At 37.7% G+C, this 24,808-nt stretch overlaps 1 protein-coding gene across 9 annotated transcripts in view; it reads right to left on the reverse strand.

Moving 5' to 3' along the window:
* Nucleotides 1–21,980, reverse strand: part of PALS1 (protein associated with LIN7 1, MAGUK p55 family member) — a 105,486-nt gene extending 83,506 nt beyond the window's left edge. For 7 of the 9 annotated variants that reach the window (XR_014261028.1, XR_014261029.1, XM_082451640.1 and 4 more), the window contains exon 1: nucleotides 21,823–21,980. The gene's annotated coding sequence lies outside the window, so the exon portion shown is untranslated. The remainder of the gene's footprint in view (nucleotides 1–21,822) is intronic. The other 2 variants (XM_082451638.1, XM_082451643.1) reach the window with 2 other exon arrangements.
* Between the last annotated feature and the right edge of the window lie 2,828 nt (nucleotides 21,981–24,808).

Here is a 24,808-nt window from a genome sequence, read left to right on the forward strand (position 1 = left end):
CAAGCAGCAGAAGTAGGCAAGTGGAGAAATAGTAGAAAATGCAAGTGAATTTTCCAACCTATTTGAAAAGTGAAACTAAGCTACCAACATCCCAACTTCTCAGTAACATTTTAAAAATGTTATTCTCTACTCTGGATTGTTCCAATTTCAGTATGTCCTGCCACAGTGAGCCAAATGTCCTGTCTTGACAACTGTTTTGATAATAAAATATTAATGTATAGCTTGAAAAATGAATACCATAAAAATACAATAGACCAGATCCTGTTAGATAAATTAGCTATCCCCTTGGGGTCAAATTTAAGTACTGAATATTATAACCTTAATACACCTAAATATGTTAATAACTAATTATACCAACTCCCATCAATTCTCCTTCCATAATATCTCACATATACCTCCTTCAGCTTCTCTCTTCTCATACTACTACCTTAAATCATATACACATTCTTTCTTTCATGGGTTTTTCTATGAATTTCTTGATAGTCACCCCCAACTCAGTGTCTCTAGCTGACAATCATTTTACATTTTACAGAGTACTGCCAGATTAACTTTCCTGAAGCACACGTACGATCATGACAGTATCCCTTTTCAAAAGTTCCTGTTGCCTTTCCCCTATCTTAAGCTACTGTTTACCAAGGGTTTACTAGGTACCATTCATTCACTGAGCTAAGCACCTCGTATGAAATATCGCATTTAACCCTCACAACCATCTCCTTGCTCAATTTTGTAATTTAGCAAAGATAAGTAACTTGTCCATTGTCAAAAGCTAAATGGCATAGCTGGGCATCAAACTGAAGTCTGTTTGACTCTGGCACTTAACAACTAATCTGTAGACACATTTCAAATTTCTTAGCCTGGAATATGGCTCCCCTTGACTTTGTCCAGAATACTTTTCCCACTTTATTTCTCCCTCCTCTATTTTCCATATCAAACTAAAGGTGACCCTTGAACAACACGGCTTTGAATTGCACAGATCCACTTATATGCAGATTTTTTTCAGTAGTAAATGCTACAGTATAACACGATCTGAGGTTGGTTGAATCCACAGATATGGAGGACAGACTATAAATTACACTCAGATTTTTGACTGGGCAGAGGGGTTGCCCCTAAGCCCCGAGTTGTTCAAGGGTCAGCTCTACTTGCCATTTCCAGTACAAGCCCTGTAATTTCTTTCCTCCGCAACTTTGACTTATTCTTCCTCATATCTGGGGAAAAAGTCCTTTATGTTCAATTCTTTATCTGTTAAAATTTTCCTCTTCCATTAAATGTCTTATGAAATCTTCCTTAATTCTGCCTGTTCCCATCCACAACCAACCCTACCCTTCTAGGGTACTTAATCTATGCCTCTGCTGTAGCATTTATTTATACATTTCCCTCTGCCCATAAGTTATATTTCACTTTTTAGTTAAGTCACTAATATATCCCCATACTCTCTGGTAGATGATTCAATTTACTTTTTAATGTACATACTCAAGCAAATCAGGTACCCTATTGGTTTCTTTCTTTTTTTTCTTTCTTTTTTTTTTAGACATCCTTTCTGGAGCCCTCCATTCTCCAGTTCTAAACTGGCTATTTTCTTTCTGCCCAGATCCACTCACCATCCTTCTCCATCAGCTCCACATCCAAAAAGGCTGACCTCTACAGACTGTATTACCCATGTTCTCTTGTCCTCTGGCTTCCCATGGGTTCAGCCAGGGAGAAGTACCCACTGGAAAGGAGGAGAGAGTGGTTGGGTTCTTCAGCCCCCTCACTTCCTCCTGTAGTTTGGTAGGCAGTATGTTCTTCTAAGGCCCCAGTTCTCATCCAGTGGCCCCTCTCCTACAGCAGGAGCTCTTGTAAATGCCAATAACTACTTCCACCTTTGCCCTTTTAGGCCCAGGCTTAGCTGGCTGCTTGCTATTGCTAACCCTGGGTGCTTCACCATCCTTGTTAGCTCCCTTAACCCAACCCACACCTTTGTGAACGGTCCATTGATTAAACTGTCTTCCATTACTCAGGCTGATTCTGCCATCTGTTTTCTGCATGGAATCTGACAAAAACACGCTCCAGTCTGAATTTATTCTCTAAGTCATCTTCATTTGTTCATCCTTACCCTGATAAATTCTCCTCACCTCTTTCCTCTTTATCGACACCCTTCTTTTTGAGAGACCTTCAATAGTTTCCTCAGAAAGGGTACACGAGGTAAATTTGTTAAGACCATGATTTACTTGGTACTAGAGCAGATCACATCCTCTTTGAGTTATTCTTTTGCATCCTTGCCCCCTACCTTAATTCCTCCCAGCTGCTCATGACTTCTGGCTCTGCCTTTTTGTTGTTCTCTGCAAGGAAACATTTACAGTGAGAATGGCCCTTTTCTTCCAATTAAGGTAGGAAGAAAAAAAAAGTAGCATAAATATGTAAAAATATTCACTTTGGTATACGGTTTTTGTGTGTCTGTGTGAGTGACCAATCATGTCCAGTGTTGGAAACAATATAGGAAAACAGACATTATGTACTGTTGACTCTTACATAAATCAGTACAATGTTATACAGGACAATTTTGCAACTATATGCCAAAAATTTTAAATAAACCTTCACTATCAATTCCTTTTCTAGAAATTTATCCTATAAAGTATGTTTGGAAAAATTGGGGTATGTTACTCTACTTTTTCAACTGTAAATTTTAAAAACTCTAAATACAGATCAAGTATTTCCAATGAAAGTTTATCATTCTAATTGAGATGTGCCATCAGTATAAAATACACACTAGATTTTGAAGACTCAGTGTGGGGAAAAGAATGTAAAACATCTCATTATTTTTTGTATTTAACACATGTAGAGATGGTAATTTTTTTAGACATTGTGTTAAATAGAATATACTATTAAGGGAGTCCCCTGGTGGTCTAATGGTTAGGATTTCAGGCTTTCACTGCTATGGCCTGGGCTCAATCCCTGGTCAGGAAACTGAAATCCTGCAAGCCACGCAGCGCAGCTTAAAAAAAAAAAAAAAAAGGAATGTCACCCGTTTCTTTCAAAATTTTTTAATGTGGTTACTAGAGCATGAAGCCCTATATCAACTAACATGGAACAAAGGCAAGTGAATAAATTAGGTTTCCAAATGGTGCTTATATATCATCCCATTTTTATAAATGACATAAAAATACATTTATAAAGTTATTAACAAAAAATCTGGAAGAATATATGCAATACTGTTTTCACTTACTATCTCTGAAAAGTAAGGATAACAGACCTCTCAGGTCTGTCTTCTGTACAATTTGGATATCTTACAAAATATTGACAAAAAAAGTGTTACTTTCATAATTTGGGAGAAAAAACACACAGATAATACTTTTTTGAAAGAAAAAAAAAGTAGAAACTTTTAAAATTACAACTACCTTCTTAAAGTACATAAAAATTAGCAGAAGCAACAAAGTCCTTTCAAGAGTTCTAGAACCATCAGGCAAAGAAAAGGAATCAAAATATTATCCCCAAGGCCCTAAACAATTTTATAAACAATGCAACAATAAATAAGAATTTCTAAATAAGGCACTTAAGCAATCCTTAGGATCATGACTCTTTTGAAGTCAGGATTTCCTCTACCACACAAAAATGCATACATTACATCTTTAATTTAAAAATGAGAGGAAACCAGCTTACCAATGGAATAAGAACATTAGTTTTAAGAAAAATTCCAAAAGGGACCGCTAATACTTTACAATATAGTAAGTCAAGTTCATCTTTCATCATATTAATAATGCATAATCACAAACTCAAAGAGTCCTAATTACCAAACACATGGCTATTGTTTTGCCTTCTAGATGCCTATTTCTATGCCTATTTTATATAGATTTTCTCCTTCCCCTTTAATCTTAGGTGTCAATCCTTTAGTCAATTACTTTCCCTGAAACACATGTGTCACAAGTTGCAGGTCTCTAAAAATACATTGTAAGAGATACTAAATTTTGACCTCAAGTGATGTATAGCTTACTAGAGAACAAAAAATATACTCCAAACGTCAGCAAATTAGTAGATGATAACCTCTACCTAGATGGCTTATTGGTATACAATTCAACAACTGGCCATTAAAAAAAAAAAAAAAAAAAGAATTTGCCTTGTCATTGAAGAAATACCATTTCAGAATTATTAGAAGAACATTAAGCAAAATTAATAATCAACAGAGAATATTTTCAGAACCAGAAGTAGAGTTGTATCATCAAAACGGGAAAGGAAAATTTGAGAATGAAGAAGACTGATGAGGATAAAAATGTCACCAAGTTTAGAATCCACTGAGCTTTCAGTACTATAGAATTGTTGACTGATGTCTGGGTATGAGTAATGATCTGATTTTGACCAGACAGTCTTAGAAGGCAGGAAAACATAAAGGGGATATTAGGCAACAAGAAATAAGAACAAAAGGTCAATCTTAAAGATTACTGTACAGAAATACTATAGTTATGAAGGGTTACTAAACTACACATTCGTGCAACAATGTAAGTACCCATTTGGTACAAAAACATGGGATAGTCATTGGCAAAAAAAGACTGCTAAGGCAGTCTTTATCCTTAAGGAACTTAAATTCTAGTATGGAAAACAGGTAAGTATACAAGCAAACAAACAAAACCCCTATAGAACTGCAATGGTATTTGATAAGTGCTATACTACAACGGCAAAAATGCTATAGGAATTACCTGTAGAGGAAGAGCATTCTAAGAAAACTTGTATAAATGGGAAAGAATATAAGACCCAAGACAAATATGAAAGGCTTCCATTACACAAAAGGAAAAAAAGTAAACAAAACACTAATGCAAGCACACTGACATGAGTAAAATTGAACAAATGCTTTCTAAACATAAAATTTTAAATCTCCCTAATGAAACTCAAACTCTACAAACTTTTACTTTTTAAGCCTATTTTAAACATGTGTAGTAAAAATGACCTAGTAAAAATTACCCTAGAGTAATGCTTGAGAGTCAATAAGAGAAACTGATAAAGCTGAGTAGAACTTGATCTCACTACATACATAAGCTGTTTATAAATAAAGCAACAAATTGTTTTCCCCCATTGACTTTCACTATTATTTCAGAGATGAAAAAAGCTCTACCTCAAGACACAATTATAATTATTCATCACTGACTCAGTCTATGACAACCAATTCACACAATTCCTATAAAACTGCTTAATCAAATTATTAATAATCATACAATCTATTCAAAGTATATTTATTAAAACATAACGCAGTTCATTGTTATTCCATGTAAACATCATAAACCAGTTTTGTATTCTTCCTATCTCTTATCTATGGATAAGCATTTATGAAGTGCTTAATATACACCAAGTAGTATGCTAATCATTCTTTTTCTTAACTTTTATTTATTTTTTTATACAGCAGGTTCTTATTAGTTACTCATCTTATACATATTAGTGTATATATGTCAATCCCAATCTCCCAATTCATCACACCACCACCATGCTCCCACGCCACTTTCCCCTCTTGATGTCCATACATTTGTTCTCTACATCTCTGTCTCTATTTCTGCCCTGCAAACCAGTTCATCTGTACCATTTTTCTAGGCTCCATATATATGCGTTAATATACGATATTTGTTTTTCTCTTTCTGAGTTACTTCACTCTGTATGACAGTCTCTAGATCCATCCACATCTCTACAAATGACCCAATTTTGTTCATTTTTATGGCTGAGTAATATTCCATTGTATATATGTACCACATCTTCTTTATCCATTCATCTGTCGATGGGCATTTAGGTTGCTTCCATGACCTGGCTATTAAATAGTGCTGCAATGAACACTGGGGTGCATGTGTCTTCTTGAATTATGGTTTTCTCTGGGTATATGCCCAGTAGTGGGATTGCTGGGTCATATGGTAATTCTATTTTTAGTTTTTTAAGGAACCTCCATACTGTTCTCCATAGTGGATGTATCAATTCACATTCCCACCAACACTGCAAGAGGGTTCCCTTTTCTCCACACCCTCTCCAGCATTTGTTGTTAGTAGATTTTCTGATGATGCCCATTCTAACTGGTGTGAGGTGATATCTCATTGTAGTTTTGATTTGCATTTCTCTAATAATTAGTGATGTTGAGCAGTTTTTCACATGCTTCTTGGCCATCTGTATGTCTTCTTTGGAGAAATGTCTATTTAGGTCTTCTGCCCATTTTTGCATTGGGTTGTTTTTTTAATATTGAGCTGCATGAGCTGTTTATATATTTTGGAGATTAATCCTTTGTCTGTTGATTGGTTTGCAAATATTTTCTCCTATTCTGAGGGTTGTCTTTTTGTTTTGTTTATGGTTTCCTTTGCTGTGCAAAAGCTTTTAAGTTTCATAAGGTCCCATTACTTTATTTTTGTTTTTATTTCCATCACTCTAGGAAGTGGATCAAAAAAGATCTTGCTGTGATTTACGTCACAGTGTTCTTCCTATGTTTTCCTCTAAGAGTTTTATAGGGTCCACTCTTACGTTAAGATTTCTAATCCGTTTTGAGTTTATTTTTGTGTATGCTGTTAGGGAGTATTCTAACTCCATTCTTTTACATGTAGCTGTCCAGTTTTCCCAGCACCACTTACTGAAGAGACTGTCTTTTCTCCACTGAACATCCTTGCCTCCTTTATCATAGATTAGTTGACCATAGGTGCATGGGTTTGTCTCTGGGCTTTCTATTCTGTTCCATTGATCTATATTTCTGTTTTTGTGCCAGTACCATACTGTCTTGATTACTGTAGCTTTGTAGTATAGTCTGAAGTCCGGGAGCCTGATTCGTCCAGTTCCATTTTCTTCCCTCAAGACTGCTTTGGCTATTCGGGGTCTTTTGTGTATCCATACAAATTTTAAGATTTTTTGCTCTAGTTCTGTAAAAAAATGCCATTGGTAATTTGATAGGGATTGCATTGAATCTGTAGATTGCTTTGGGTAGTATAGTCATTGTCACAAAATTGATTCTTCTAATCCAAGAACATGGTTTATCTCTCCATCTGTTTGTATCATCTTTAATTTCTTTCATCAGTGTCTTACAGTTTTCTGCATACAGGTCTTTTGTCTTCCTAGGTAGGTTTATTCCTAGGTATTTTATTCTTTCTGTTGCAGTGGTAAATGGGAGTGTTTCCTTAATTTCTCTTTCAGATTTTTCATCATTCGTGTATAGGAATGCAAGAGATTTCTGTGCATTAATTTTGTATCCTGCAACTTTACCAAATTCATTGATTAGCTCTAGTAGTTTTCTGGCGGCATCTTTAGGATTCTCTATGTATAGTATCATGTCATCTGCAAACAGTGACAGTTTTACTTCTTCTTTTCCAATTTGTATTCCTTTTCTTTTTCTTCTCTGATGGCCGTGGCTAGGACTTCCAAAACTACGTTGAATAATAGTGGCGAGAGTAGACATCCTTGTCTTGTTCCTGATCTTAGAGGAAATGCTTTCAGTTTTTCACCATTGAGAATGATGTTTGCTGTGGGTTTGTTGTATATGGCCTTTATTATGCTGAGGTAGGATCCCTCTATGCCAACTTTCTGGAGAGTCTGTATCATAAATGGGTGTTGAATTTTGTCAAAAGCTTTTTCTGCATCCATTGAGATGATCATACAGATTTTTTTCTTCAATTTAATACGGTGTATCACATTGATTGATTTGCATATACTGAAGAATCCTTGCATCCCTGGGATAAATCCCACTTGATCGTGGTGTATGATCCTTTTAATGTGTTGTTGGATTCTGTTTGCTAGTATTTTGTTAAGGATTTCTGCATCTGTATTCATCAGTGATATTGGTCTGTAATTTTGTTTTTTTGTAGTATCTTTGTCTGGTTTTGGTATCAGGGTGATGGTGGCCTCATAGAATGAGTTTGGGAGTGCTCCTTCCTCTGCAATTTTTTGGAAGAGTTTGAGAAGGATGGGTGTTAGCTCTTCTCTAAATGTTTGATAGAATTCACCTATGAAGCCATCTGGTCCTGGACTTTTGTTTGTTGGAAGGTATTTAATCACAGTTTCAATTTCATTACTTGTGATTGGTCTGTTCATATTTTCTATTTCTTCCTGGTTCAGTCTTGGAAGTTTACACTTTTCTAAGAATCTGTCCATTTTTTCCAGATTGTCCATTTTATTGGCATAGAGTTGCTTGCAGTAGTCTCTTAGGATGCTTTGTATTACTGTGGTGTGTGTTGTAACGTCTCCCTTTTCATTTCTAATTTTACTGATTTGAGTTCTCTCCCTCTTTTTCTTGATGAGTCTGGCTAAATATTTATGAATTTTGTTTATCTTCTCAAAGAACCAGCTTTTAGTTTTACTGTTCTTTGCTATTGATTAGTTTCTATTTCGTTTACTTATGCTCAGATCTTTATGATTTCTTTCCTTCTACTAACTTTGGGTTTTGTTTGTTCTTCTTTCTCTAGTTCCTTTAGGTGTAAGGTTAGATTGTTTATTTGACATTTTTCTTGTTAACTTGAGGTAGGCTTGTATTGCTATAAACTTCCATCTTAGTACTGCTTTTGCTGCATCCCATAGGTTTTGGATCGTTGTGTTTTCATTGTCATTTGTCTCTAGGTATTTCTTGATATCCTCTTTGATTTCTACAGTGTTCTCTTGGTTATTTAGTAACATATTGTTTAGCCTCCATGTGTTTGTATTTTTTTTCTTTTTTCAGATTTTTTTCTGTAATTGATATCTAGTCTCATAGTGTTGTGGTCGGAAAAGATACTTGATACGATTTCAATTTTCTTAAATTTACCAAGGCTTGATTTGTGACCCAAGATATGATCTACCCTGGAAAATGTTCCATAAGCACTTGAGAAGAAAGTGTAATCTGCTGTGTTTGGATGGAATGTCCTATAAATATCAATGAAATCTATCTGGTCTATTGTGTCATTTAAAGCTTGTGTTTCCTTATTAATTTTCTGTTTCGATGATCTGTCCATTGGTGTAAGTGAGGTGTTAAACTCCCCCACTACTATTGTGTTACTATCGATTTCCTCTTTTATAGCTGTTAGCAGTTGCCTTATGTATTGAGGTGCTCCTATGTTGGGTGCACATATATTTATAATTGTTATATCTTCTTCTTGGATTGATCCCTTGATCATTATGTAGTGTCCTTCCTTGTCTCTTGTAACATTCTTTATTTTAAAGTCTATTTTATCTGATACGAGTATTGCTACTCCAGCTTTCTTTTGATTTCCATTTGCATGGAATATCTTTTTCCATCCCCTCACTTTCAGTCTATATGTGTCCGTAGGTCTGAAGTGGGTCTCTTGTAGACAGCATATAGATGGGTCTTATTTTGGTATCCATTCAGCGAGCCTGTGTCTTTTGGTTGGAGCATTTAATCCATTCATGTTTAAGGTAATTATTGATATGTATGTTCCTATTACCATTTTCTTAATTGTTATGGGTTTGTTTTTGTGGGTCTTTTTCTTCTCTTGTGTTTCCTGCTTAGACAAGTTCCTTTAGCATTTGTTGTAGAGCTGGTTTGGTGGTGCTGAATTCTCTTAGCTTTTGCTTGTCTGTAAAGCTTTTGATTTCTCCGTCAAATCTGAATGAGATCCTTGCCGGGTAGAGTAATCTTGGTTGTAGGTTCTTCCCTTTCATCACTTTAAATATATCGTGCCACTCTCTTCTGGCTTGTAGAGTTTCTGGTGAGAAATCAGCTGTTAACCTTATGGGAGTTCCCTTGTATGTTATTTTTCATTTTGCCCTTGTTGCTGTCAATAATTTTTCTTTGTCTTTAATTTTTGTCAATTTGATTACTATGTGTCTTGGCATGTTTCTCCTTGGGTTTATCCTGCCTGGGACTCTCTGCGCTTCCTGGACTTGGGTGGCTATTTCCTTTCCCATGTTAGGGAAGTTTTCGACTATAATCTCTTCACATATTTTCTTGGGTCCTTTCTCTCTCTCTTCTCCTTCTGGGAGCCCTATAATGCAAATGTTGTTACGTTTAATGTTGTCCCAGAGGTCTCTTAGGCTGTCTTCATTTCTTTTCATTCTTTTTTCTTTATTCTGTTCTGCGGCAGTGAATTCCACCATTCTGTCTTCCAGGTCACTTATCCGTTCTTCTGCCTCAGTTATTCTGCTATTGATTCCTTCTAGTGTATTTTTCATTTCAGTTACTGTATTGTTTATCTCTGTTTGTTTTTTATTTCTTCTAGGTGTTTGTTCTTTAATTCTTCTAGGTCTTTGTTAAACATTTCTTGCATCTTCTCAGTCTTTGCCTCCATTCTTTTTTTTTTTTTTTTTTTAATTTATTTATTTTTGGCTGTGTTGGGTCTTCGTTTCTGTGCGAGGGCCTTCCCCAGTTGCGGCAAGCGGGGGCCACTCCTCATCGCGGTGCGCGGGCCTCCCACCATCGCGGCCTCTCCCGTTGCGGAGCACAGGCTCCAGACGCGCAGGCTCAGCAGCCGTGGCTCACGGGCCCAGCTGCTCCGCGGCATGCGGGATCCCCCCAGACCAGGGCCCGAACCCGCGTCCCCCGCATTGGCAGGCAGACTCCCAACCACTGCGCCACCAGGGAAGCCCCTGCCTCCATTCTTTTTCCACGGTCCTGGATCATCTTCGCTATCATTATTCTGAATTCTTTTTCTGGAAGGTTGCCTATCTCCACTTCATCTAGTTGTTTTTCTGGGGTTTTATCTTGTTCCTTCATCTGGTACATAGCCTTCTGCTTTTCATCTTTTCTATCTCTCTGTGAATGTGGTTTTTGTTCCACAGGCTGCAGGATTGTAGCTCTTCTTGCTTCTGCTGTCTGCCCTCTCACTAATCATTCTTGATACATCATCTCAATTAATCCTCAAAATAAAGACTCTGAAGGGGAGCAGAATATTCCACCCCAAAATGTGACACTTTGGCATAAGGATTATTTTGAGCTAAAGGCAATTAAGAAACAGACACAGGAAAAAAAAACTGTCCTCCCCTATCAGGCTTAAAAAGCACAGCATAAATTTCCCTTTTTAAAGCTAGCATGAATTTCCGTTTGTAAAGGTACCATAAAGAGGACTGGGAGTTGACTCTTATCAAAGCAGATGACACCAACTTAAATCTGCATAACAAACCTTACTAAAATAACCTTTATATTCTGTTAGTTCCCCCCACATAATTACCTTCCCACAATTTACAGCCCTTAAAAGCCTCTTTTCCTTTGTCTTGTCTCGATTCCACAATTTATCATTCAGTCTCTCTGCTTCTTTGGTCTTCAATTCTTTTCTCTGAAGGTCTCCATATGTATAAGTAATAAACCATTTCTCCTGTTAATCTGTCTTTTGTCAGTTTAATTTACAGGGCCCCGGACAATGAACCTAGGAGGAAAGAGAAAAAGTTTTTTCCTCCCCTACAGCCTTCTGAATCAGGCACAAGTACAACCCCCCACAAGTACAACATTCCTTATTCTGCAGATAACTAATCAGATTTTCACAGGTAAAACTGCCCAGAGTCACACACAAGTCAAGAAGGCATTTCAGCACTAGTCTGAGTACTTAATCGGCACAAGGTTTGTAACTATGTCTATCAGTAAGAGCCCACAAAAAAGCAAGTCAAAGCCATGAGCAAGTTCATCTGTTCATGCTTATATCTTTGTAAATAAAGTGAATCAAGAACCCTCCACCTATCATTAAACACACTTACAGCCAACAAAGGATAAATGGAATTGTTTTGAACCTCAAATTCTCTCAGGTTACAGGAGGTAACTAGACTAGAACAGTCTCTGGGATGAAACTCACAAGTAAGGCTAAGGTTTAACAAGTAAATGATTAAAAAGTACAAATTGATAACCTGCACCTACCTTGTGTCATATTAAGCAGTGAGATACTAAAATAAAAAGGCATAGCCCCTACCCTTAAGGAGCTTACAATTTACAGGTTCAAAGTTCTTCACTTTAATTCAAGTACAATTTAAACACTAAATTAAAGATGGTTTTCCTAAAAAAAGATTTTAATCTTACCAAAAAGACAGTGTTAAACAAGGTAAGTCTTAAGGCAGGCTAAAATACAAAGCAGAAAAATCCAAGGGCTTTGGAGTCAAACTGAATTCAAATACCTGCTATCAGTTACAATAAGACTCTGGATAAAATAATCTCTCTGCGTCTCTGTTCAGTCACAAAGTTGTTAATGTTTAAAACTATATACAGGACTTCCCCGGTGGTACAGTGGTTAAGAATCCACCTGCCAATGCAGGGGACACGGATTCGAGCCCTGGTCCAGGAAGATCCCACATGCCGTGGAGCAACTAAGCCCGTGCACCACAACTACTGAAGCCCGCGCGCCTAGAGCCCTTGCTCCACAACAAGAGAAGCCACCGCCATGAGAAGCCCACGCACCGCAACGAAGAGTAGCCCCTGCTCACCGCAACTAGAGAAAGCCCGCGTGCAGCAATGAAGACCCAATGCAGCCAAAAATAAATAAATAAAATAAATTTTTTTAAAAAAACTATATACAAAGGATATAGCATACTGCATGACACATTAAGAGATGGGGCAAGGGATACAGTTCTGGATAGGAGTTAGGGGAAAGCAAAAAGTACTGTAATTTAGCCAAATGCACGACTACTCTCACTATAAAATTTAAGTATAAAATTAAGTATAAAAGTATAAAAGGATAAGACATAAAAGGAACACTATCCCTTTAAGATGCATACAAAGAACCATCAAATTTCCTTTCATAAACTCTTAGGTATCTACTGATTACTCTTAAGTGAATCATTTTGAAAAACACCTGCAGCTTATTTGTATAGTTCTCAGACAAATCACTTGGGTCAGAGGTTTAACTCTGGGGTTCATGATCTAATTTCCATGAATTCCCTGATATGCACAACAGTGTGTGTGTTTTGGGGGACAGGGCCAAACGACCATAAGATTCACAAAAGATTAATAGACAGTTAAGTTTACATGTCCAGTATTTATAAAGTAGAATTTACAGTTTTCAATGTGAGGCAATTTGAAGAAACTCAACAGTTTACGCTAAAAGAGTATGGCATTATCTAGTAAGTTGACCATTCCCCTATGCTATCATCCAGCAATTTCATTCCTAATTATATACTTTGAACAGTGATGTCCAATAGAACTTTCTGCAATAATGGAAATACTCTATATCTGCATTGTGCAATAATAACATAGCCACTGGCCATATATGGTTATGAAGCACTTGAAATGTGGCTAGTGTAACTGAAGAGCTGAATTTTTAATTTTAGTTAATTTAAATTTAGATAGTCATGATTGGGATTGACATATATACACTAATATGTAGAAAATAGATAACTAATAAGAACCTGCTGTATAAAAAAATAAATGAAATTCAAAGATAAGTAAATAAATAAATAAATAGTCATATGTGGCTAATGGCTACCATACTAGAGAGCACAGCCCTAGAGAAACACATGTACGTATTAACCTTGATAGACTAAACATGCAAAGACATTCATGGTAACATTACTCATAATAACCAAAAGATAGAAACAACTCACCAACAGTAATACAGTTAAATAAATTGTGATACATTATTTTTTTTTAAATAAACTTATAATTCTGTAACATTACAAGTACAATCCTACAATTTATTTGCATATTATTTGAGCAATTCTGTGACTCTGCCCGTTTCAAACAACTATTAAATTCTCTTAATCCAACCTATCTCTAAGGGACTGCCCATACTTATTTCAAAGCCAGACCTTTGAGGGCAGTGACTTTATCTAATACTTCTCTATATCCTGCCCAAAGTCTTCACATTGTAAGTATTCAGTATTTACCTATAATTTTCTGAATAAACTAGTTAGGAAATCTGAGGCAGACAAAAGTGTGCAAAAGTGAATGATGATTACTTATAGAACAAAGGAAAACCAACTCCTTATACATAAATATCATACAGATAATATAACCAATGTAAAGAATTTTTAAAATCTGCTTAAAAACAGCAAACTTTTCTTTCATATTAAGTATAATACAATTATATTCTAAGCTATAACTGTATTTAAATAATAATATAATGTTTTCTTAGTAAAATTTGATAAGACTTTGCAACAGCTTCTGTTTAAGCTTTAGGAGGAAAATGGAGAACGTGGGACAAGAAAACTAGATTTCTGGGAGTCCAGATGCAGGTGGTAACAGAGCTAATAAACCAGGCAATGGTGCAATGAAAAGAGTACTAAAAAGATTATGAATCTGGTATGTGAGATCCAACCCTAGTCCTGCCACCAACTACTGGCGCAAAATTATTTCAACATCCACCTATGTGGCATCTCTGCCTCTGATCTGTGAAGGAGCACAAAACTTTTTTTTGGAGGGGAGTTAAAAATCTCGAATCCAGCTTTATCTTGACAGAAATTCAGAAAGAAAGAAAAACAACTTTCTGACGCTTCCCTTATGTCCCAAACATTACGCAAAAATGAGTACCTAAATATGGGTACTTTTTAAGTACAACCAAATCCTAGCAGAGCACCTAGTTCAGTGCACTCACAGAAGGCAGTCAATTAACTTAAATGAATGCAGTCTTAAAGGCACTTCTGAAGCACACAAAATACAGAAAACCTACTTCTTAGGTCAAATCAAAGTAATGCATTTTAAGTGACATTATCAAACATTTTTTGTGACAATGTAAAATCCTCAAAACATGAAATTATATTTCAACACAAATTCTCAATTTTTTTCATGTGAAGTTTCTGATACTATTGTGAAACCAAACAGTTAAAACTTATATGGCCAAAAAGCATAATTCAAAAGGCAATTTAGCTATAAATATAAACACAACTATAATTTCTAATATTTGGAATAACTAATTAGATATACTACACACTGTAAAATAATATAAAATGGTGGGATGGTGGGAGAAAATATTTATTGAGTATCTACTATGTGTCAGAATATTTTGCTCAGTGCCTTCCATATACCCTATTTTTAACCTTTTAAATCATCTTCCGAGGTGGCCACATGTTATAGATAAGGAAAGTGAGGGCTTGGCTGGGAATTACAGCATGGAATAACCTCCCAACTCAGCTGACCCTAAGGGTCTTTCTGCTACATTACTATAATTATTTTCATTTCTCCTGCTAACTTTTTGCCCAAAACCAAAGTAGGCAAACTAAGCCCATAGGCCAAATCAGGCATACATTGTTTTGAATAAACAAAGTTTTACTGGAACACAGTCACATTCGTTTGGCCATCTTTGCACTGTAACAGCAGAGTTGAGGACCTGCAACAGAAATTATATGATCTACAAAGCTTAAAATATTCACTATCTTGCCCTTTAAAGAAATTTGTCAACCCCTGCCTTAAAGGATCAATAATGCCAAGAACCTCAGAGCCCTCAAAACTTCGATGTTTAGGGTCTTTGAGACAAGTAATAACTTAAGGAACTTTAAAATTATCTGAGAGAAATTGCTTGAATTTTTATAGTGGTTAAATCATATAAGCCCAAATTTATAAAAATAATAAAATTAAACAGCTTGATTATGAAGTTACTGAAACCTTATTCTTTTTTTTTTTTTTTTTAGCCACGCTGCACAGCATGTGGGATCTCAGTTCCCCGACCAGGGATCGAACCCGTGCCCCCTGCAGTGGAAGCACAGAGTCCTAACCACTGGACCACCAGGGAACTCCCCATGAAACCTTATTCTTAATAATTAAACTGTCTTCTGTAGCCTGAACTGATGGAGGAAAAACTTCACAATTCAACATAATAAAGTATATTTAATAAGCATGCATCTTTTTACTATGTACCCACATTTTTCACGAAAGAATATCTTCAGTATAGCAAAACAGAGCCTGGCTTTTTAAGTACTTTATTTTATATTTCACTTCACACTTTTTAATACATTCACTTAATTCATTATACTTGGACCAAGCCAAACATTTATGTGATCACTCAAGGGTCTATAATTGACCTTCCGGTGTTGAGGAAGGAGCTTGTTTTTTTCCTGGGGTTGTTTTCATTCCAAGTAAAAAAAATCTCCTAATTAAATCATTTTATCTTCATTCAAAATATACTTACTATCCAAATACATTTAAACAACTTGCCTAAATTAAGCCAGCATGAGGAATGCTTGAGTACAGTGCCACAAATAATATTTTCTTTCTCCATTTAGTAATTTTAAAGAAGAGTCCTCCAGTGGTACAGTCTATAAACTCCAGTATAGACAGATCAAGAAAACTTAAGTCCTACCAACATGTAAAATTTACACAACTGTTAATGAATACCTTAATTTATCTGACTTTATAAACACTTTGGTTCACAAAATCTTATGTTCAGTTTCCTTGTTTATTTTTTTTTTTTTTTTTTTTTTTTTTAAATTTTTATTTATTTATTTATTTTTAATTTATGGCTATGTTGGGTCTTCGTTTCTGCGCGAGGGCTTTCACTAGTTGCGGCAAGTGGGGGTCACTCTTCATCGCTGTGCGCGGGCCTCTCACCATCGCGGCCTCTCTTGCTGCGGAGCACAGGCTCCAGACGCGCAGGCTCAGCAATTATGGCTCACGGGCCCAGCCGCTCCGCGGCATGTGGGATCCTCCCAGACCAGGGCTCGAACCCGTGTTCCCTGCATTAGCAGGCAGATTCTCAACCACTGCGCCACCAGGGAAGCCCTCCTTGTTTATTTTTAAGAAAAATGTTAATGTCAAAGAAAAATAATCCAAAATGATTTAGTTTGCAACAACGCTAGAGTTATTCCCAGAAACATGCAAGGCTGCATCAACATTTAAAAATTAATCAGTGTAATTCACCATATTAACAGATTAAAGAAAAAAAATTCAAATGGTCACCTCAATAGATGCAGAAAAGCATCTGACAAAATCCAATATCCATTCATGATTTAAAAAAAAAAAAAAAAACCCAAACCCTCAGCAACCTCAGAACAGAAGGAAACTTCCTTAATCTGATTTAGAGAATCTACAAAATGACCTACATCTAACATTATATTTTAAAGGTGAAAGACTGAATGCTTTAAGATTGTGAATAAGGCAAGGATGTTCCCTTTCAACATTCCTAATCAATATCTCACTGGAACTCCTAGACTGCAAAAAGTCAAGAAAAAGAAAAGACATACATATTAGAAAGAAAGAAACATTTCTCTATTCATAGATGACATAACTATCTCCTTAGACAAATCCCAAGAAATCTACAGGAAAAAACTCCTAAAAGTTATGAGTTTAGCAAAAACGCAGGATACAAAGTCAACATACAAAAATCAATTGTATTTCTACATACTAGCAATGATCAACTGGAAACCCAAGTTTTTAAAAATGATCATTTACAATAGGTCTAAAAAACTGAAATGCTTAGGTATACATCTAATATTTGCAGGATCTACATGTTGAAAACTACAAAACATTCATGAAAGAAATCAAAGACTTAAACAAATGGAGAGAAATACCATGTTCATAGATTGGAAAACTCTATCTTGTTAAGATGTCAATTATCAAGTTAATCTATAGATTTAATACGGTCTCAATCAAAATCCTAGCAGAATTTTTTTTGATATATCAACAAGTTGATTCTAAAATTTAAGCAAAAGAACTAAAACAGCTAAAACAGTTTTGGAGGAAAAACAAGTTGGAGAACTCACATTACCTGATTTCAAGCCTTAATTTTAAAGCTATATTAATCAAGACACTACGATATTGGCAAAAAAAATAGATCAATGGAATACAGGAGTCTAGAAATAGACCCACACAAATGTAGTCAAATGGTTTTTGACCAAGAGACAAAGGCAATTCCATGGAGAAGAATAGTCTTTTCAACAAATGGTCATGGAACAACTGAATAAATGAAACTCAACCTAAACCTTTCTTTATACAAAAATTAACTCAGGACTTCCCTGGTGGCACAGTGGTTAAGAATCCGCCTGCCAATGCAGGGAACACGGGTTTGAGCCCTGGTCCAGGAAGATCCCACATGCCGCGGAGCAACTAAGCCTGTGGGCCACAACTACTAAGCCTACGCTCTAGAGTCCACGAGCCACAAATACTGAGCCCGCATGCCTAGAGCCCGTGCTCCTCAACAAGAGAAGCCACTGCAATGAGAAGCCCATGCACCGCAACCAAGAGTAGCCCCTGCTCGCCGCAACTAGAGAAAGCCTACGCACAGCAACGAAGACCCAACGCAGCCAGAAAATAAAAGAAAATTCAATTTAAAAATGGGAAAAGATTTGGAATTTGGACACTTCACCAAAGACATACAGATGGCAAATAAGCACATAAGAGATGATCATCATCATTATTCATGAGAAAAATGCAAATAAAAACCCCAATGAAATACTGCTATATACCTATTAGAGTGACTAAAATTAAAAAGGTTGATCATACCAAGTGTTGATGAGGATGTAAAGTAACTGGAACACTCATACATTGCCAGTGGGACTACAATTCAGCCTCTTTGGAAAACCAGTTTTACAGTGTATAGTTTCCTATGCTGCTTTAAAAAATTACCACAAATTTAGTGGCTTAAAACAACGTAAATTTATTATTCTCAGGTTCTGTAGGTTAAACATCTGACACAGGTCTCTCTGGGCTAAAATCAAGTTGCTGGCAGAGCTACAGTCTTTTCTGGGAGTTCTAAAGGTTAATCCATTTCCTGGCCTTTTCCTGCTTTTAGAGACCACCACATTCCTTAACTTATGCCCCAAATTCTCCAACCTCAAAACCAAGAACTCTGCATTTCTCTGTCCCTGCTTTCATTGTTACATCTTTCTGACTCTATCTTCTCTTTCCCCTTTAAGGACCTTCAGGATACACCAGCACAGCACCTGGATAATCCCAGGATAAACTCCCTAAAGTCAATTGATTAATTCCATCTGCAACTTTCATTCACCTTTGCCATGTAACCTAATTTATTCACAGGTTCTAGGGATTAGAACATCTTTGTGGGCCATTATTCGGCGCACCACAGTTTTTTGTTTCTGCTTTTTTTTAAATAAACATACACTTCCCAGAAATTTCACTTGGAGGTGCTTATCCAAGAGAAATGAAGACTTATGTTCACGTAAAAACCTGTTGGCAAAGATTTATAGCAGCTTTACTCATAGTCCAAACAAACAAACAAAAAACTCAAATGTCTTTCAACTGGTGGATGGATAAATAAATTGTGATACATCCATACAATGGAATACTACATTCAGCAATACAACAGAAGGAACTGCTGATACACTCAACAACATGGACGGACACTCAGATGTATTACGTTAAATGAAAGAAGCCAGACTCAAAAGGCTAAACACTGTATGATTCCATTACCTGATATTCTAGAAAAGACAAACTACAGGGAAAGACAACATCAGATGCCAGGGGTTAAGGGTGGGGGAAGAGCTGACTACAAAAGAGCAGCTCAAGGGAATTTCAGGTGCTGGAACTGTTGTGTATCTTGATTTTGGTAGTTGCACAGCTCTATACATTTGTCAAGACAACTGTACAACAAAAAGTTAATTTCACTTCATGTAAATTAAAAATAAAGTTAAAACCTCTGTGAAAGAAGGAAAATAATTATATCATTTGTCACCCATCACATTGGCACAAATTTAAAAATCTGACAATGCCAATCTGACAATTCCAAGTTTGGACAAGGATGACTCATATACTGTTGTCAGGTATGTAAATTGTTACAACTTTAGAGGATAATTTGGCTGCAGCTAGTAAAGGTGAAAATGCACATCAACCTATGGCCCAGCAATTCATTCTAGGGAAAACTTCACAAACGTGCTCAAGGGGATATGCACAAGGATGTTCATTAAACATTGTTCGAAATATTGAAAAACTGAAAACAACCCTTCAGTCAGGGAATGAATTAATTGTGGTTAGTGGTTATTTAAAAAAGAAAAGGAAAGAAAATGCATGATGAAAAAAAAAAATCAAAGAAGGGTAACTTATTGGTTTGTTTATTTAACAACAGTATATAGTGAAAAGAACACTGTACTTGGAATCTGAAGGCAAGCATGTTAGCACTTAGTTCCAACTCTGCCACTAACTAGTCTGTCTATAAATCTCACCTTCCTTTTCCTGGAAAAGGAAGAGGTTAGACTATACAAAGACTAAGATTATTTCCAACTCAACAAGAACACTGATACAAAAAAATGGACCAAATTTCTTGGCATGTCTGTGATGAGCTTTTTAATCATATAATAATAATTTAGAAAGACCATACAAACTCCTAAACTCACCCTACTGACTTGGGTAACCCTCATACCCCTTCGCATTTTAACATTCTAAACAAGTTAATATTAATGAGTCCATCTTGTCAAGTTCAGATTAGTCTGGCCAAAAGTCATTGAAGTACATGGTAAGATTTACTTGATTTTGTTTTAACAAAGATAAAACGACAAATTGCTTTCCGTATTTTTTGCCTGTGTCACCTACAGAGTTCCTACATTATAATTTAATAGCTTTCACCTGCTACAATAGTATAAAAAGCCTTTTAAAACTTATAGGGACTTCCCTAGTGGCACAGCGGTTAAGAATCCGCCTGCCAACGCAGGGGACAAAGGTTCGAGCCCTGGTCCGGGAAGATCCCAAGGGCCGCGGAGCAACTAAGCCCGTGCGCCACAACTACTGAGCCTGCGCTGTAGAGCCCGCGCGCCACAACTACTGAGCCCGCGCGCCACAACTACTGAAGCCTGCACGCCTAGAGCCCGTGCTCCGCAACATGAGAAGCCACTGCAATGAGAAGCCCGCACACCACAACGAAGAGTAGCCCCCGCTCGCTGCGACTAGAGAAAGCCTGCTCTCAGCAACGAAGACCCAACGCAGCCATAAAAAAAAAAAAAAAATTGTAATATGCCAAGTCCACAGGAATCTAGTAAAAAATCAGTAGTTCATAATCCAAAAAGCTTATTTGACAATTTCATTATCCCAGTACTAATACTTAAAAGACACCAATAACCGACATGCCATTTGTTCCTATTGCAGAATTTATTACGTTACTAACTTCCGGTATAATCCAAAGGCATAATTAGAATACTATCATTAACATACACACTTTAAAAAAAAACAGAAATATTAACTCCTTTCATCTTGTCATTAAAATCAAAATTTCAAAATTGTTGTGCTACAGGCTTTCCAAATCTAAATTCTCACAATCCTAAACGAGTATGGAGACAAAACACACACTATGTACTACTTCTAGAAACCTTCTAGCTATCAGATTTTAATTTCAGCGCCAAATGCCAAGAAAAACCTTTCGACCGAAACCTAAATTCCGAACACCTTACCGTATGTCAATCAACTAAACAGAGGTGAGTTATTATCATTAGGAAGTTACATAATTTGCACCAAAGATTGTTTAAAGCATCTCATTAAAAGCAGCTTACAACAATTTACAGGCTTCAAAGTTCACCTTGCAAACTTACAGTAAATTATCAGAAACCATGAAGACGATTAGGCTCTTCTTGAAAATGGTTACGAAGAAGCAAGTTGTTTGTTTATTTGTTTAAAGAATGCAGCGAGCAGCCGAATACCAGCAGCTGAGTCGGGCAGAGAAACGCCGACTACATTCCGTCTTCTAAAGGAGAAGTGTTCTTCGCCCCGCCGATCTCCCGGACCCTGCCTGGAGGGAGTCAGGAGAGTCGCGAACTCGGGAGCGCGGGCGCAGAGAGAAGGCGCCTCCCTGCACCTCGGGCCGGCCGGGCAGGAGCCCCCGCCGAGGTGAGTCGTTCGCCAAGCCAGAGGGAGCGGGCACAGCCAGACAGCGTTCCTCCGAGGGACAAAGGTTGGGCTCACGCCCTCCGCTGCCGGCCCGGCGCCGGCTGCCTGCAGCAGCCCAGGGTCCCGCCCGGGCCCGGCGCGTGGGGGAGGGGGTGAGCCCGGCCGCCCCTCCCCCGGCCGCTCGCTGGGACCTGTTGATTAAGACCTCCACACCGAGCCGCTGCCGGTCCGCCTCTTACCTCCGCGCCACGGCGGCCTCCACTTCTCCTGCCCCGGCCTCTCGCAAACACTGCAGAAACGACAGTTCCCCCGCAGCACTTAAAATACCGGATAAAGAATCCAGAAACTCGCGATTCCCCACCTCACAATCCTTAGTCCCCGCCCCCGCCCCACCGCCAGTCGCCGCCGTCGCCGCCGCCGCCCCCAGCGACTCCACCTCGAGACCGCGCGAGACCGCGCACGCGCTCCCGACGCTGTTAGGCAGAGAGGCTGGCGCGGTTCGCCCAATCCCGAGCCGGCGCGGAGAAAGGGCCCGCTCATTGGTCCGCTCCGCAGCTCCGGGGGCCGGATCGCGCGCGCACTCGCGCGCCTCAAGTGGAAAAAGCGAAGTTTGCGCTCAGTCGCTGTGGAACAGCTTTCGGCTTGAGTCCGCGGGCCAGGTTATGGGAGGACGTGAGGTTTCCTTAAGACGCAATGGGCGGGTTAACGCTCTTACAGACTTTTCTTCTCGCCCTGAATGTCTGTCAGCTCCTGAAGAAAATCTGATTCCTCTTGAGGCGACTCCTCGTGTCCGGTGACACACATCACGCAATATAACATTTGTCTAAAAAAGAACCACGACATACCTGAACACCTGGATGTGTGTAGTGTCCCACAAAAGAATTATCTGCTACCACGGAAGACGCCACAAAGCTAGTACGTAGGACCGAGTTCTGAAAACCAGACAGGAAGGTGCCAAGGGCCACAGCTGTTTCACAAAACTCAAGTCCCTGGCTCAACCCACATCCAACGCAAGGAAATCCAGATAAACAGTCTTCAGGATTCCCTGGAAACAGCCATATCCAAAAAGGAAAGGAAAAAAAAAAAAAAAAGGTTTGTGTGTGCGTGTGAAGAGAGACCTAGTTCATTTTCTAAGTTCTTAAATGCATAAAATAAGTAATAATTCAAGAAATTTCCTTTGGTTCCTCAATGAATTTTTTTCCCCTTTAGCTCGGGGTTTCTCAACCTCAGCGCTATTGGCATTTGGACCAAATAATTCTTTCTTTGGGGGCTGTCCTGTGCAATTTAGGATGTGTAGCAGCACCCCTGCTCTCTTACCCACTAGATACCAACAGCACCACTACCCCCATTTGTGACCATCAAAAATGCCTCTAAACGTTGTCAAAGATCTTCTGGGAGACAAACTCACCTCCATTTGAGAACCACTGATCTAGCTGTTCAAAGAAACGGCCTCCTTAGAAGTAGTCTCTCTACCCATCCCTTCCAACTGCCTGGCCTCAAGCAGTTTTGCGAAAGACCCCACCCAAATGAACCCTCCAACTACCTAGCCTTGCTTCCCAAGCTGCTTGGACTCCTCTGTCACAGAACTCCATCCTAATAAAATGCTGACAACTCTCTGTGAGATAGCAGCTACTGACCTCAAAATATGTGGAAATTTCTTTGTGAAATGCTATACAAATGTTAATTATTATTTTTACTTTCTAAAGGTATTTTCATCTTAAAAAAGGGTAGAACCTATGGCAAATAAAAAATTTATTCTCTGGTAAATAGAGCCATTCCTGGAATCCCAAAATCACTCAAATTACTGGTCTCGTGTGCAAAAAAATGAAGGATAGCTGGAAGAATGGAAGGTATAGAAACTGGAGGCAAGGTGATTGGATTTGAGTTTTAGCTTTGAAATTAACTAGTTCCGTGATTTGGGTGCGTGACAAGTTTCCTGGGCCTAAATTTTCTCATGTGTAAATTAACAAGTTAACTACTTTTACTTTTTTCTAGTTTTAAGATTCTGGAAGCCTCTGCATATGTAATCTAACATGGATAGCATAGGGAGTTAAGAAAATATAATATTCATCCCCAAATAGAATGAAATGGGCAATCTGTGGTTTAAACCCCCCTGTCAGACGGCACTTTACCCACTGAATCACCCTGGCAAATTTATAACTAAGAACTTTGGATGAATAATGAAAGCCAAACTGTAAAATCAAGTGAACGGTGCAGAGTAACCATAGTAAATACCCTTCCTCCTTCCTCATCTTGGCATCTGTTCAGTCCATCATCTGACAACAACTTCTATTACATGTTGATGTAATAAAATGTTGTGCTGTTTATTTCATTAAAGGCTTGGGGGAAATATATTAATATTGCATTTCAGATATTTGCAACAGGTCTGAAATCTCAGTTTTCAAGATTCATTAACCGTTATATGTGAAATTCGTAACTAAGGCTATTATATCCCTTTGATCTTATCACCTCTGTGTACTAGTGAAATCTGAGTTTTCGTAACTGAATTAATAGCCTAATCACCTTATAATTGTATGAACCAGATGATCAGAAATAATGTAAATTAAAAGAAGAATACTCACTGATTCAGATATGAGAAGTTATGAAACAACAAATTAGTAGGTACATTAATTATTAAACAAATATCTAAAATTTTTATCAATGCAAAAAAACCCAGAAAGCGAACCAACAAACCATGAACTTTTCTAATTTAATTGGGTTTAGTTATTATTATTTTGATATTTTATAGTACTTCTTAACCTTTCATAAACCTAGCTAAAAATATTATGTCCCTAAGCTAAGAACACTATGCAGTTGTTGCCATGTGGAATGGGAGGTCCCACTGTCTGAGTTAGCACCAGTATCATTCAGTATAGGTCAGTATCATTCAACTCAACTGACTTTAATAAATATTCACTCATTATTTTAAAAAATGTATACTGAGTACTTCCTATGTGCTAAGAACTGGGCTGTAGGGAATCAAAACATGTGACAGCTCCTGTCCTGGACTATAAAAAGGTGAGGAAAGGGAAAAGGCAGGCAAGTTCATACAGGTAAGATACAAGGGAAAATATGGTAAATGAAAATAAGGTGCTCTATGGACTTAGAGAAAGGTAGTCTTATACTAAGAGAAGCTTTACTAACTTCTAATGACAGGGGGGTAGAGAGAGGGACAGAGAGTAAACTACAATGAAAATACCCACAGTAATAGGAAAACCGAGATCT

Source organism: Balaenoptera physalus, assembly GCF_965194825.1.
Source record: "Balaenoptera physalus genome assembly, chromosome: 2".
Lineage (NCBI taxonomy): Eukaryota > Metazoa > Chordata > Mammalia > Artiodactyla > Balaenopteridae > Balaenoptera > Balaenoptera physalus.